Source organism: Phaenicophaeus curvirostris, chromosome 7, assembly GCF_032191515.1.
Source record: "Phaenicophaeus curvirostris isolate KB17595 chromosome 7, BPBGC_Pcur_1.0, whole genome shotgun sequence".
NCBI classification, from domain to species: domain Eukaryota; kingdom Metazoa; phylum Chordata; class Aves; order Cuculiformes; family Cuculidae; genus Phaenicophaeus; species Phaenicophaeus curvirostris.
In genome coordinates, this window is record NC_091398.1 from 38,534,454 (window position 1) to 38,551,092 (window position 16,639).

At 38.3% G+C, this 16,639-nt stretch overlaps 1 long non-coding RNA gene across 1 annotated transcript; it reads left to right on the forward strand.

Moving 5' to 3' along the window:
- The first annotated feature begins 616 nt into the window (after positions 1-616).
- LOC138722777 (uncharacterized) lies at positions 617-15,304 on the forward strand. The gene is made up of 3 exons (XR_011337748.1): positions 617-742; positions 3,445-3,546; positions 15,177-15,304. It is a non-coding gene; the product is annotated as an uncharacterized lncRNA (long non-coding RNA).
- The last annotated feature ends 1,335 nt before the right edge of the window (positions 15,305-16,639 follow it).

A 16,639-nucleotide genomic window follows, 5' to 3' on the forward strand; every position in this document is an offset into this window, starting at 1 on the left:
CCTTTGATCCCGATGAAACTACAGTTTGTGAAACAAATGCATTGACTACTGGAAGGCAGAGAGACTTAGCAGGAAAGGGGTTGAACAGAGCAGAAAGAAATTGTCATGCTGCTGGTTCTGAGAGAAAAACATTCTCAAAAAAGAAAAAAAAAGTTTGTGGTTGATTTATATTTCTATTATAGGCTTATCCTGTTAGCTTGTTCTTAGAGAAGAGCTGTTCCCTGTGGTACAATTTATTCATTTTAGAAACTCTCCTCCCTGAAGAAACTTGCAACAGTAGAAAGAACAAAGGTTGGGGCTGTGTTTGAAATCAAAATGTAGTGATTGAAGAGTTGTATTGAAGGCTCCTTGCAATGGCTAACTCTTCTGGGCTTGAGAAATGCTTGTCCCTGAAAGATAGGGACTTCATTAGATCAAAATGATCATTTTAGAGGTTTCTCCAATAGCAGAATTTCTCCCAAATTCTATTAAGGTGATGTTTTGACAGTTACAAAAAAAATTCTCTAACAATTGGAATATTTTTGTTGCTTTTTTTTTTTGCCTGTGTGTCATGGGAAAGATAGAAGATGGAAAATGTAGTAGGAGACTGGATAGGTGCAAGACATGAAAGACAAAGGCAAGCCAAAAGCTTGCAGAATGCAGGAGACCTTCACATCCATGAAGACACAGCTGCTGAGTCAGGCCTGTGGCTACGTGCACACCCAAAAAATACACACGTGTTGATAGAAAACAGATTTAAAAGGTAATCATGAAATTGCTTTAGAGCTCTGGATGTGTTTGGAAGTTTGTGACTGGTTGTCAGTGATGTCATAACCATATTTATTATAGCTCATAAATAGATGGGTCTGACTGTTTTCCTTATTTTAATGTATAAATTGCAGTTTATAATGGTAATAAAACACTCCAGTCTGTGCATTTCAGGGTGATTATTGCATTTCTCAGGTGGTTAAAGTTACTCTAACTGCCTTTCAGCTCAGATTTCAATAGTATTTGCCCAGTGTTCAGGTCATTTTTACTTGTGTTTTTATGTACAAACCTCAAATTAAAGTGTTTTATTGCTTTTTAATTAAAATGTTGAGTGTAAAGAAGGAATGGTCACAGGCAGATAGAAAGTCACAGTAGTAGGTGTTTTGATGTAAGAGGGGAATGTGTGCGAAGGCAGATGGGGAGAGGCTGCAGAGCCTGTCACTGTATTTGGGTATTTCACAGGTACCAACTACTGGTTCCAGTAAACACATGGTTGAGTAGAAACATTTGTGAGCCAGAGGTGTTAGTGTCTACATCGTAAAATCTAGAACCGAGAAATTATGAACTAGATGGCTATGAAGCCTTGATTAAGTGCTCAGCACCAATGTGCCCTCCTGGTTGAGGCTGAGATGTGTTGGTGTTCCCAGTTATTAAGAGGGCTAAAAAATGCTCTGGACTTCTGTGGCCTTACTCTTTCAGACCCCTATAACCTAATGTGTGGCTGGTTTTACAGAGTGGATTCTAAAATCTGTGACAACGGTGGGTTTTTAATGGAACATAGTCATTCTGGAAGATATAATTTCCTGCGTATGTGAGCGAGTTAATTCACTGTTTTGGCCCATGTGTGGGGTGAAAGGTCTGCTCCTTGAAATCCTTCTGGATGATGTCAAGTCTTAGTGTTTGCTTGCTAAAGAAAAGCACCAAAGTCCTTGCGTTAAATGTACTTGAGTGGTGGCCACAGACTCTGTGCTAAAGGAAAAACTGTCCCAAAGGGAGGAAGGGCTGCTCCTTGCTCCTGTGGATGGATCCAAAGTGATGTCTTTTCTCCACACCTTTCTTGACACAGTTCTGCTCTTTGTCTTGCACCAAGACAGCACTGAGTCCTGGATAAAACCACTGGTTAAATGCTCTCTTGCTGGAGGTACCTACTGCCCTGTGGGCCAGTGAGACCCTTTCCTAACTTGGTCCTACAATCCTGAGAGGTCATTGGAGGTGAGTGCACAGCAGGACATAACATCTACAAGGCTCCTGCTCGTTCCTAAGGCCTCAAAGCTGACAAAAATTATGGCCACATTTCGGGATTGCAGTGATATCTCGGTCGGCACAAGCTTTCTTCTTAAGGCTGAGCCATCACTACACTTTGGGTATCTCATTATTTGCAGTCGTGCCCCTTTTGGATAGCTGTACACACAAGCCAAGCTCTTCAAATGTGTTTGTCTCCCATAAGATATCTTTACAAGAACTACTGTCAGAGTCTTTAGTCCATGTCTTGTGGATACCATTTAAAATAAATTAAAAAAAAAAAAAATCATGCCCCTAACAGGTAAGGGCATGGGTGTTATAAGCTTCATGGAGCAAAGTTGAACCCTCCACTCAGGAGGGAAAAAAACCCCAAACCAATGAAGCCTTGTCTGGCTAGGGTGTCTAATTTTATACAAAAGCTGTATATAAGATAATTTTTTCCAAAGCAGTTCTTTTCCACTGTTTCCCCCTTCTTTATTTCTAGTTCTCCTGTGCAAAATATCCCTCTTGCATACCTCCCTTTTCTTCCCATACAAGAAAGGAAGAAATTCTTAATGGGAAGCAAAGCACATTAGGAATATTAAGGAAAAATTACAGTATATACACTATGAAATGAAATGCATCTTTTGTGAATAAATCCCCCCAGAAATCTTATATTTCCAGGCATCCACTCACATACCTTCATGGTAACAACTTATACATTCGTAAAACATTCATTGAAAGCAGCTCTGCAGTTTTATAGAAAACAACATGCCAGGGATGCAAGAATCTTGCCAGTTCTGTGAAAAATGACACCAATTAAAGCTTAAATTGCTTGTTTTCTCATAAGGTACATATTTTCATAACTTTGAAATCAAATAATTGCTCCTTTTATATTAAATACAATAAAACAAAAAGGATGCTAGTTTAGAGGAACTGCTACAAGCATTTTAATATAATTTTCCCACCATTTAAAGTCACAAAATATGGAAAACAAGTCAAGTATGCAAAGTTCCAAGGAGATAGAGAAACTCCTTCAGATTATTACATCATTTGTCTTTTGTGTCAGGAAATGTGTATGTGATTTCATTGTTTGATTAAATGCCAAAAAAGGCATATTGCTCTTATCTAACTGATTACAGATTTTATTCATCTGAAAAAGTATTTGTTCGTACTTTGACATTAGAAGGCAATATTTTTTTTAATGGTCCAAACAAGCATTTTCAAAAAAAATTATAATCCTAACTTCCCAGGCTTGCTTTTTATTTTGTATTAACAATGCACAGTACTAAAATTTCCCATACTGGAACACAGTCCCCAGTGGTTTTCAAGCTATAAACTGAGTAAACAGTCCCTTTCTTATTGAGTGTCTGTGTGAATGCATGTTGTCTCTGGAATACATCATATTCATTTGCAGAAACCCTGTGTATGGATCTTTAACACATTTTTTTTTTCTTTTTACTGTTTTTTTCCAAGGTACCTAAAATAATAGCTTTTTAAGACAGTATTACAGTCATATAGCTTGTTGGGAAAGACACACCATGGCTCACAGTCTGAATTAAACATGTGTCATTGTGGGTAAGTTTCATTTAAAATACCTATATTTGCTAATTATTTAATATCCTAGTGCTGTGCTGCTGTACTATCTCTGGATTGTGTTAGCGTCTTTTTGGCAATGCTGCGCTAAGTAGAATATAAGAAAATTAACTTAACGATATTTCCGTATTGAGATCCCGAATTTTTTTTGTCAATGCATCTGAAGGTAGCACTTATCAGTGATGTTTTTTGAACTCTCACCATATCAGGGTTGACAAACTTAGCTTTGAATGCTGAAGAATCCTTTAAAAAAACCCACATCAATAATCTGAGGACAAACATGAAGCTTCATCTGGGGACTTCAAGGTCAGTTACCATTGGCCTGGCCTCCATTAACCCCCACAGGAAATCTTCCAGGATCCTTATTTTATCTTGAGTGGGTGTTCCCAAACTATCAGTCTTTTATTTATTTTTTTTTTCCACCAAAATAGCGACACAGTTTCCTTTAAAAGACATGAATTTCAGCTGGTAGAACATTTTAAAAACGTTTACGAGAAGTGGAGAAATTTGCAAAGAGGACGGCGATATTTAAAATTGCTCTATTAACACAACTCTGCTTTGCCTAAATTTGGAAGAAGGAAAACGAGGATTTGAAAACTTAGTAAGCGATTCGTAGTAAGATGTTAAAAGAGAGCTAAGCGTTCCCGGTCACTAGGGAAAATAAACTGGTATGGTATAATGAGATCCCTACAGCCTTGTGATCAATCCAAAGTAACAGGGATGTAATACCAATGGGTTAACTAATTATATGTATATATTTTAAAAGTCTCTCAGTAGTCTGAATCGTGTCCAATGTGAATGCTGAAGACTACATGATCTATTATTAACTCATTAGTATTACGCTTTCGGTGTGCTTTGGCAACGAAGAATGCTAACAGGAGCAAACTGCCTGAAATATGTGTCTTTTTAATAAAGCCGGCGTTTTTTTATTGGTGGGGGGGGAGTTTATCTTATTTATGGTGTCATTTTAAACTCAAGTTATGATGTCTTAGATTTAAGAGACAGGCCAGTAATGCAGCCAAGGGTGTCTCCTGCAAGGAGACAGAGATTAATGCCATGTGTACTGATGATTCTCTACCACAATTTAGGATTCTGGTGGCGCCATGACGCCCCTGTTTTTTATGGTGGTTTGCCAAGAGAAAATTACTTAAACCAATTGTGAATGCATTCCTGTTATACTTTTACACAACCACATTTATGTACATAAATAGCATAATGAGTATTTTTTTAAATCATCTCTCATTCCAGATTCACCTACTTTGCACAAAATATCGAGCACAGGCAGGAGGAGAGTTAGGGTTTTGTTCATAAGGTTTTTTTTTTTTTCTTTTCTTTATTTCTAAATAAGAAAGGTTTTCACATGGGAATATACTTCCCCTCTCTCCCCCTTTTCTTTCTCCATGACAACTGACCACAATTGAAGTAGATTCTTCTTAACGTACTGTAATGTGAGAATTTTCTTTTGCTGCAGGGTGTTTTTTTCCCCTAAGTTGGAAGCTGTTCTACTTTACTGCATAAAATTTCAACTTGTAGATTCGGATGGGCACCTTTTCCAGGTGAAAACTAGTACAGAGAGAGCTTGAAGGCCCTCAAAACCACAATAAGCTTTTAAGACTTTATAGGTCTGAGGTTGAGAATGGCTTGTAGGCTGACACATTCTGAGCTGAGTGAATGACATTCGTATATTAAGGACAATTTACATTGGGCAAAAAGAGCATTCTGAGGTATTTTGGCTAAGTTCACAACTTTTTTTACAGATTTCCTTGTGTATAAGTATTTACACAGCATTCATCTTTTTAGTCTCAAAAATTTGCTTAGGAGTCATCTATTCTTTTTTTTTTTTTCTCCCTTTATCTTCAGTTGCTGAAGAGGAGTTTGTGGAGTTCTCTATTTTATGGTGCTATTTTTGTGAGGCTGCTGTAGGTCAATAAAGCAAAGATTATTAGCAGCTTTTAGAAATACTGGCATTCTAATCATTGCTATATTTTTAGGAGCAAGTCTTTTTTTGTTGCCCCAACCCTTCAGTCTGCCTCCATGAGTTTGAATCTTGGTTATGTTCCTATTTGAAGGCAATTCTCCAGTGTATTCATTCCAGCCTGTCCCTTGGAGGGTTCTGAAAACTCAAAATGAAATGAAATATCTAGCTTGATATTTCATGGGAGGAGGGCTTTGTGTAACAATGATGAGCTTGGAGGCCACCTCTGTTTCTTGTTTGCTGTACTCAGAAAGATTTGTGTTCTTTTAAAGTTAGTGGTTTCCTACTGTGACTATGAGAACTACAGTAATCAAGCCTGAAGATTTTGAATGACAACGTCATTGTGTTTAAATATTAATCTGGCTGGAGTGGATAGAGATATGTTGCTGTAGCTGGTAGGGAATAGGATGCATACATAGATAAGGCCTTTGTCCAAAGCCAAAAAGAACATCCTTCCTTAGTCCCTAGGCATAGACAGTTCTTCTTGGTCTGGTGTGGTGTAGAGTGGTCTGATAAACAATCTTCAGGGAGAGTTATACTTTTTGTTAAGAACTGTGTCAACGAGTGTGCTGAAGAGTGAGAGGTGGTTGGATGCTGTCTTGCAGCTACTGCAGCAAGCAGACAGGTCACATGAAACCCCCACAAACCAGCTGATCTAACCATATTGCTATATTTATGGTGTTCGTGATAAAAAGATGTTTACTAAACAGGCCCCTCTTCTCCACACATGGAAAAAAAAGGTGGGCTCCAGGATATCTTTGTGTTCTTTAACATAATATTTTGGTTTGGAAATCGGAGATTGAGTTAAAATTATTACCTATAGCATTTGAAAAGCAATTTCCTCTTGATTTGTAATTAAGGTCAATGTTTACATATACTTCAATATCATCATAACATAGGTTTTTACTGCTACGTGTGGTTCTTGCAGTTAATATATCCAGTTGTATCAATACTGGCTGTTATACTGCAAATACATGGGGTGGTCTTGGCAATAGACTTTCTCTGGAAATTGGAGAAATCTTCCAGCAAAAGTGAAGAAGAAGGGCTAGAAGGCTGAATAGTTTATCAATCAGGGCAGAAGAAGAGGTAACTGAGAGAGGGAATTATTGGCACTGGGAATAAAGAGGGTCTAGCAGTGTGGAAGAAGAGAGAGAGGACTTTGGAAAAGAGATGGAAGGGCCCAGTACACAGGACAGAAAGGTCAAGAGGAAGATTGGCAGGAAAGCAAAAGAGTTTGCCTCCAGAGAGAAGCAGAAAGGGATGACTTCCTAAAATAGAAAGTCCAAAGAGTATCATCAAAGGATTTAGCTGTGGGAAACCTGTCCAGCTAAAGAGGCAGCAAGTCTGAGATGTTTATTATTTCTAATATTTTGGAATCCTGCAAGATGTAAACTGGACAATTTCATTAAAAAACCATGTTTTGTTTCAGGCTTACAAATTTGCCTTTTAAATTTTCTTCAGGAAACTTCTAGTGTGGTTCAAAAGGTCCCAAACAAGAACCCCATGTTATCTCAGGGTCTTACCATGTACGAATCATAAATTGTCCAGCTATTTGAAACACAGCTGAGAAAGGGGGTAGTGGTCTACTTTGTAACCATATGGAACCTTGTAATAAGGAAAAGTTATAGTTTAAATTATGAAATATGAAGGGTCTTTTAGTCCAGTCTGACTCTTCCCACTGGCTGAAATTTTCAGACTTATTCGTATTTAACTGCTCAAGTACCTTTATGATCACCTATCATGAATGTACCAGTACTAACGTTATCTTGAAAAGTCAGGAATTGCTGCTAGAATTTTGCACCGCTATTAAGATCTGTTACTTTTTCTGAGTGTATGAGATAATATGGTGTACATCAGCTGCTGTTGTTGGCTAAACATTGTTTTGTGACATAATTATGCTCGATAGCTTGATTATTCATTGCTTTGTCACTCCTTGCTTTTATAAAATTGGTTTCTGTCAGTTTTGAAGTATGTCACCTCGAGACCCAAACACGGAAGATACTTGCAAAGTCAGCTATGCAAATGTCTTCACTTAATGAGCAGGTTTACTTTGCTTTTGTGTTTCTATAAATAATTTATAATGTAAATTTCTGAGGTCTAGGGTCCCTTTCCTAGAGCAGAGGTAATCTTGGTACAGGAATTCAAGAAGTTAACATATCGGTGCTTCTGACCGTGGCTGTGCAGCTTCGTGTGATATTAAGTGATAGGATGTTCAGTTTTCATTTGAAGGGATCAATAATTTCAATGAATAGTATAGAAAAACAGAGCTGTAGACTTTTTCAGACGGCTCCTCTCTAGTCTGTCTTACTCGAGACTTTCAATTTTTTACTCTCAAGTGTATGGAGAGGACACATATATGGTAAAGAAAGAGTTGTGTGTTTATGGGAGTTATTCTCACTGCCTCTATGAAAAACTTTACCATGGGCATCTTCCTTGTACCCCGGTTTAAGAGGGAACTAAAAATCTATTTCTAATACATAAAATGTTTGTTTGACATCTGCCATTACCATTCTGGTCCCATTAAAATTAACACTGCAGGTCGTCTTTCTGTTTTACGTCAATATTAAAGTTAGAAAAAGTTAGAATTTCACCAGAATTTATATTTAAGTCAAGCCCAGCGAAATGAGAATTTTGATGTTTCAACAGTGATATGTAACAAGGAGAAGAAATTTAAAATGTCCTTGCAAGAAAAGCTTTGTTTACTAATGATTTCTATCTATCCCAAGGTAAGTCCTGTGTACTGGACTGCTCATAATGCAGTATTTTGGAGGAAGAGAGAGAGGCAAAATATTTTGATGAGTTTTAACTGAATTTAAAAGGGGCAAGTATTAATATTATAGATTGGCACATGTTTGCGTTCCTAACTGCTGGATGAGAATTGAGTTGTAGAACAGTAATCCCACCAAGATGGCTGTCAGATTTGCTGAATTTACCTCGGATTTTTAGTTAACCATGAAGTTTTGCCCTCTGTTTGCCTGCCAGCATCCTCTGTGCCCACTGGAAACAATGCCCCACGTCCATGGCAGAGTCACTCGAGAGTAGCACCAACCACCTTCCTACACTCACATAACCTTCCATCAGGAAGCTGACTATGAACATTTAACACAAAATTATATTTTGCCCATGTGACAAACACAAGTATTCATTATATTTTCTGTGAAGAGCTGAGCTCTCAGGGAAGGTCCTGGGAAAGCAAAGGAGTCGAGCTATCCTGTCATATTCAGCTGATACAGCTGTTTATTGTACAGTCTCTCCTTTGTGCTTGGACAATTGCCACATGTGATTTAAGTGTGTTTGTAGTCCTGGTGGGTGCAAGAGTCTTGCTGGGCAGTCTCTGCTGGGACCGGTGATGGAAAAGGGCATCAGCCCTACTCTCCAGCTGGCAAAAGCGTGCAATGCAAAAAAATAAGGAAATTAAAATCTAACACTCTGAGAATTGGCAGCCTGACACATAACGGAGATGGGGCATTGAGCCTGGGTATGTCAGGCACATAATTTTAACACAACAAGACACATGTAACCAGGCATGACACATCGGTGTGCTGACACGTGAACCAGTGCATCTGAAACAAAGGCAATTTGCTGAAAATTGTATAGATTCTCCTTGCCTTGAACAAATTTCAGTTTAGAAGTTTTCATGATTAACGAGCTTTCTAGAATATTTACAACTTTCTGAAGTGAGCTGCTTTTTTTTATTTAAAAAATAAAAAAGTTAAATGGAACACACACACACACTGCTTTTGAAATGTAGCAATAGGAAGGTCATATATTTAGGTGTTACATATTAAAATATTGATTTTTTTTTTTAAATATAACCCCCCTGCTTACAATAAATACAATACAAGTCATAAACTTTATTATAGAAGTATTTCAGTGTTTCACAGCAAAGCTTCATTAACATTGCTAAACTGCAGAATTGATCATTAGTGGAGGCTACTGCATTTAGGTTTTAATAAGGCAGTGATTTATATAGAAACTTATTAAGAAGCGAGATATGGCTCATTTCTGATCTCTGACATGTTTAAAAGATGTTCCATATTAAGGGATTGATCCCGTAGATCGCTGAGCTGATATGAAAAAATGTCAATAAACAAAGTGCTCACTTTGTCACTGGCCTTTACCTTGTTCTTAAGTAGATGTACAACATGCAACGGAGGGAACTGAGATAGTAAAGCTTTCCTGATCCCAGTCATTTCAGATTTTGTATTCTAGATGGGAAGCCGAGCTTATGATTCTTTCTTTATTTTTATTCTGGACAAACGGTTGAGCATTTTTCTGCGATGTGGAAAATACCACAAGGGTGCATTGGGACGTTTTACTGTGTGGTGTCTGCAAGGAGCTGATTTTGCACCATCTTGTGCTTGGTGCACACAGACAGGCTGCTTGTGTGTGGCCATCCATTGTGCATGGACAATTGTGAACGTTGGGGAGGGCTGATGATAAGCAAAAGTGAGAGAGGGCACAGCTATGAAGCCGAACCTCAGCAAGGAGATGATGTCAATCAGACTCTGACTCTTCAGATCCTTGTAGAGAGGGCTGGAGCTCCTGGGCCTCTTCAAATGCCTGAAATTCAGCCACACAGCAAAGGGAGTGCACATGAGCTGTTTTATCTGTCCTTTTTAACTTAAGATGAGCTTAATGAATTAATTTAAATGACCCAAAGTGCACTGTGTCATTTCTTCTGGAGTGGTTCAACCAGAAGGTGTGTGCTGGGGTGTTCTTAGCTTCCATCAGCATCTCCAGCGCTTGCAGAGCCATTCCCTAAGACAGTGACGAGAAATAGTGTCCTTACAAGTGTGACACAGACCATCTGCCTGGGACATGGATCTGCATGCATGGCTGGGACCTCCTGAGATGGGCAGAGTTGAGATCTTTGAGTTGAAGGGCTCTTGGGTTGGCAGTAGCAGAGCCAAAGACACCAAAGGGAGAGGAGTGACGCATGGCACTTAAAATAACTGCTGGAAATGGAGAGTTCCTAGGGGAAAATATCTTGCCTTCATATAGGTCCCTTTATGTGTGCAAGTCTGTGGACAGTGTGATGAAAATGCATTGTTGTATGTTACCCAAGAATATTTCATAGGGGGAAGAAAAAAATTTCCTTTGCCAGAATGATCCTGTTACACATGCAGTACTTATTAATGTGGGTGAGTTTGGGTTTTTTGCTATTATTATGACTCTTTTTTTTTTTTAGGTAGTGCATGTTTTTCATTATTTTTAATTGGGAAAAACCTGATGAAAGCAAATGTACACTTTACGTGTCAAAGAACATGTTGAAGACTTTTCATTCACATGTGAAACCTGCTTATGTGTCACTTTATATGATTTTCTTTTTAAATTTTATTAGCTGAATTTTAGTGCTCTTTAAAGTAAAAGCGATAGCAACCAGGTGCATTATGGGGTAGATAACACAACCCTGGCAACACACCTACCTGAATAATTCCCGCGGTTCCAGTCTCTGCAGTTTATGCAGGATCAGGAATTGCTTTTTGCTCTTGATACATTGGAGGCTCCCAGACAGACACCGCTGGTCTGATTTTGGGGCCGTAAGCTGTATTTCACTCCTCTAAGTGAATTACTGATTCAAAAAATCAAAAAAAGGTTTGTTCTTTGCAGATTTTACATTTCTGCTTACATGATCTTTCTCTAATATTTTTTGGTTGTGATGACAATAAATAGAAAACTAAAGAAACACCCTCCCCTACCCAATTTTACCTGTGTCCTGGCTCAGTCAATTAAAGCCTTCTCATGGCTTTTCACATAGTATCTGGAGGGAAAGCCAGTTCATTAAACAATCAAATATCCATATATGTGTGTATATATATATGGATGTATGTATTTATAAGATAACAAGAGGCACAAACTGCATCCCATGTAGCTACCGCTGCCAGTACTTACACAAATCTGTTAATAATAAAAGATTTAAAAATTTTCTATGACAATTTAAATTTTTTTTATACCACCTCAGCACAGTGAAGATACTTGCAACCTGAGGTTATTTTTTAAAAATAAAACAACAACAAAAAAAAACCCCTTTATCTTCTTTCCCTGCAAGCCTTTGATCCCGACTCTCCAGTCGTGGGAACAAGGAGAAGTCATCTTCCGTGAACTGTGAGTAGGAAGCTGCGAGGGAATCGGCAGATGAGTTTGAACATTAGGCCATGTTTATACTGGGGATTAAGTCATTTGTGGTCAGTAACCAATGCAGCTGGGCTGCTGCAGGCTCCCGCTTCACATCAGATGACATTACTGGAGTGAAAATCAGGGGCATGTTTCACTGCTGGAAAGGGTGATTTCTAGCCTGGCCGTGTGTGCATTTCACTCCTCACCCAACCGGGGTGAATCCGGACCAGAGACGACCTTATGTTCTCCATCCTTGTGTTTCCAACATGTCAGATTGGAGCAATGCTCCTTTGGTGAAGGGGAAACTTCAGAGAAAAAGGTTCTGAAGAGATTGATTGAAACCATAATTTTATGGGTGTAGCAATAATGACCCAAGCCAAACCTGAGCTGCAGAGAAGGGATGCTCAGAGAGGCTGCTACTTGGTGTTTCTCAAGGTTCTAAAGGCAACAGTCAGAAGATAGGGAAATGAAGGGGGAAAGATGCTTAAATTGCTGCAATGCTCTGTCTGTGTAAACTTTTCAAACATCTGTCTGCATTTGGAAATGTCCTGCATTGTGCTCTGAAAGTATTAAGACTTTTTTTCCAAAGGTGATTTTATTGTCAACTACTATTACGGTAGATCTATGTTTTTCTAGGAAGCACATGGTTAACATCCTTCTGTGCTTCTAAATATAAATTTGCTTCCCAGTAGTATTATCCAGGTCTCATTCGTTGCCTATTTCTCTTTTCTTTTTTTCTGCTCCTCTTTCCCTTTCTCCTTCTCCTCCTGAGTGCATTTGATGAGGCTCTGAGTTAAAACTGGACTCTGCGAGGATGGATTCCTTTTGTGATCTGCGCTGAGTTATACTGAAACTTTCTGTAAAGTTTTACTTTCGGGGAGTGCTATATAGTGACTTTTTATGTGTCTAAGAAATGGAAACGTTTTGTCTCGTATAAAAAAAAAAAAGAAATATTTTTATACTGTGCTCCATTCACAGACCACATCAGAGGTATTCTAAGAATAGAATAGATCAAATATATTTTATGGAAATATAATGAGAAAAGGATGTGTTCCCAAAACTCACTCTGAACAAAGGAATGCAACATAGTCAGGAATACTTTAATGCGCCTAACAATTTTCTCATGTGAAAGGCTGAAGGAACAGTCTTGGTTTGAAGAAATCTTCCAATTCTCCCCAGGCACCCTGAACTTGAAATCAGAACTAGGAAAGCTATATATTACAAAAAAGAAAATGTATGGAAAAAGTGACTGAGGGCATTAACCATAAAAGATGTTTTGAAAAGAAAAATAACATCAATATGAAACATTTTGTCATGTTTCATTTCATTGATCATATATTTATTTTATGTGCTCTGGAGCGCTGAAGCTTAGATGTAACTACATTTCAGGAACCTCATATTAGACCTGTCATTCTCTTTGTGGTGAAAACTAAATAGTGAAGAAAAAATAAAATAGATTGCAATTATTAGATTTGGGTTGGTTTCCATTGGATTGTGCTTAGAAACTTCAAAAACTGAGCTTGGAAAATGAGACATAACATTAACAGCTATTAAAGATACTGCCTGTGTGACAGATAGAGAAGTAGGAGGTACACCTACAGTGTAAAATAATGCATCTTTTCCACAGTAGTGCAGTATGTTCACCTTAAATAGGCTTGTAATTAAAGCTGCCACTGTTGATTAGACCAGCCACGTAGGAAAAATGCATTTGTATTAGTTCTAATTAAGTTTATTTTAAACAAGTTGAAGTTACAGATTGTTTATTTCACTCTCTGATACAATGGTACATATTTCAGCCGCTGTCTATGGCTCCCAAGCAGTACAGACCTCTGCTTAAAAGGCTCGGTTGTTTCAGTAGCTGGTCCCAGATTACTCCTGCTTCAGTTCTGGATTTCTTTCCTAGGCAAAACGTGCTATGTTTTGAAATAGGGTTGTTACAGGAATATGATGGATGGGATCAGGCCACTGTTAGCATCATCGGAAAAAATACTCAGTATTAGTAAGGAAAATGAAAGCATTTATTATAAGTCATCCTCCTGAATTTTTGGTCTTAATGTGTTTTCCAAGAAACGTAAGGTTAGCTTAGAAGTTTGTAGTGAAGAGAAGTAGGGTAGGGAAAGTCACAAGCATGGGGAGCTCTGGCAGCTCCTCACACTTTCTCACAGATCTCTCTGGTGCTGGGTGGCATTTCTCACACTAGGCATCTTTGAAGATTGCTGGTATAAAGCCCAACGAGATACAGTGTGTTTTCAAAACTCCCTGTTGGAGTCTGACACCCTGTTAGAGCTGAAACTTATACTCCTTGAATTGAACAGAAAGAGGATTTGGCCCTAAGTAGATAGATTCGGATACATCAAGCACTGCAGTCCCCACATGCTAATGAAGTCCCACCACAGTGGTAATTAATGCAATGGCATTTTATGCAGTTCAGGTCTCTGAACAGGCTTTGTAAGACATAACTCCAGGGGAGTAATATCAACCTTTCTGTTGGCTGCTTATCCATCCTCTCAGTGAAGAGCAGATCGTAAGTGCAAAATGAAAACGAAGTACAGAGCCCTTTGGCTCCTCCCCAGTGCTGACCAGCGCTGTTGGGCTTTCTCCTTCTCATGGTCTATGTGGCTTTGGGTGGGCAAATGCCTAGACTTTTTCCTCCAAGGCAGGATGTATGTGGAGCACAGAGTTCCATCACTGGGGAAGTCCCTGGGATGGCGTGATGACCAGAGTGCCTGAGCCACCTCTGGGCACAGCGTGGCTCTGCTGCTTTGGGTTCTCCTTGACCCTTGGAAGCCAAGTGAGACAGGAATGCTGCTCACCATGCTCCGTGCACGTTAGCTTCTTTTTTTTGAAACAACATGTGTGCATGGGAGACCTCCAGGAATAGAGTGCTAGTTTCAGCTTGTAGCACAACTGGAAAAAAATAAGTTGTGCCATGTTTTTTGTATTATTTTTCTTTCTCCTTGGTGCAACATTTTCAGTTTAAATGGCAGAAGACTGAGGCACAGAATGGGAAAGAAGTTCTGAGTTACACAGCTGGGAAAAGAGCCTGATTTTCTGATTTTATTTCCATACTATCCAATTAAATTTTGTCACTGTCCTGTTATTTCATGTCCAGTGTGGTATTGCTTCCACAGAAGAGCTAATTGTGGGAAAAGATAAGTATAAAAGTGCCCATATTTAATTAAGAATATTATATACTATATCCAGGAAAAAGATTTTTTCCTAAAATTGTTTTAATTAACATGAAAGAAAAGCTTCTGCTGACTTTTTATTGTCGCAAGATAGAGAGAAAATTATTTCATGCTAACATTGGCCTATATTTAGCTTCCATCTCTCTATCTGCAGAAGAAAAATTGAACATTAGTTTATGTTAGATTATATTGCTCCTTTTTATCTCATAAGGGTTTCCTTTAAGTGCCATTAAATAATGATATAATCTTTGGAATATTAGTTAACACTTGATAAATATTTAATTTTTGTTGTTTGTCTATGTGTTTTGTCATTTTTTTGTATTTCTTAGCTGAGAAAGAAATCTTCCACCTTCCAGAAACCTGATATTTTGGACCAAATCCCTCTCCGAACAGGTTGTATGCTGCCCTTTTCAAAATCAAGTTATCAGAAGATGCCCTTCAGCAGAAGTGTTAAGAAGACTTGGTGGGCTTAACATGTTTCGCCTGCTTAATTTAATTTGGAAAAATTCAACCAGAAAATGAAGTTATTAACAGGTTGGTACATTCAGAGATAAGATGATGTCACAGGAAAGCAGTCAAGTGGGCTGCTTGTCAAAATATAAAATATGTATCTGTCAGAATCAAGTGATAGATAGGCTGTGGCTGGGTGTAGGATGCAGTGAAAATAGTGTGCTAAAAATTGAAACCAAATCCCACCAGTCTGGAGCACAAGCTTTTAGTAACTATTGTGATGATCAAAAATATAACGATTTTGGGGACATGAACTGCACTGCATAAACACGGTTCACGTAATTTCTTGGCACCAGTAGCCAGAAGCATGTACATCAGCACTAGCCCTCAAACAAACAGGAGAGACCTCAAAAGTGTGGTTATTTCAACAGATGACTTTGAAACTGGGACACCCTATTAGCCTGAGTATGCCAAAATGAGGATTAATAAATCTTTCCCTGGGTAACTTGGGGACTTTAAAACCTTGAAATGTGAAAATAGAGTTTGTCTAGCCAACGTGATGAGCCTTTCTCTATTACAAGGGTTCAGATCAAAGAGAGAAGTCTCCAGTGTGTTCTCGAGGAATATGTATGTGATCTGTCAGTCACAAGCCTCATCCTGCCTTCCAGCTTGCCAGATAAAATGGCTGGCACCAGGATTTTTAACTTAATAAACTTGGAATTTTAAACAGCAATTTGGAGTCTCACATGAGCAAAATAGAATAGGCCACTTAGTAAAGAATGCAGTCAAACCCCCAAATACTGTGATGGAATAATGAAAGAAATACCATTATAATCAATGTCAGGTATTATGTTATCACTGAATTTGGGAAAATGATCTCACTTATGTGGAACTGCATTCACTGCAAGTTGGAAAATTGAGCTTTAAGACTGTAAACTCTTGGGGACAGCCCATGAAATCTCTCTGTTTGCTCAGGATCTTCCATGATGCAGAGTTTAATTGTGACTGGAAACTCTCAGGACTAACAAAATACAAATAATAAAATGCTGCTCTTACATTTAAAGGTCAGACGGGACTATTCTGACCTCTTAATCTGTAGGCCATAGGGCTTTGTTCAGTAATACCACCATGATAGTTCTAATTTATGCTTCAGTTTAAATACTTCCTAAAGCCTCAGCTCAAGAAATATTCCTCCTCAAGAATGAATAAGTTTTAATATGTTGTTCTGATGTTAATTTAAATACTGGAAAAAAAATATTTCTCATTTAAATTTCTTCAACTTTAACATCTAACGTCTGGATTTTGATGATTCTTCTTTATGCTTGACTGAATTTACATGAAA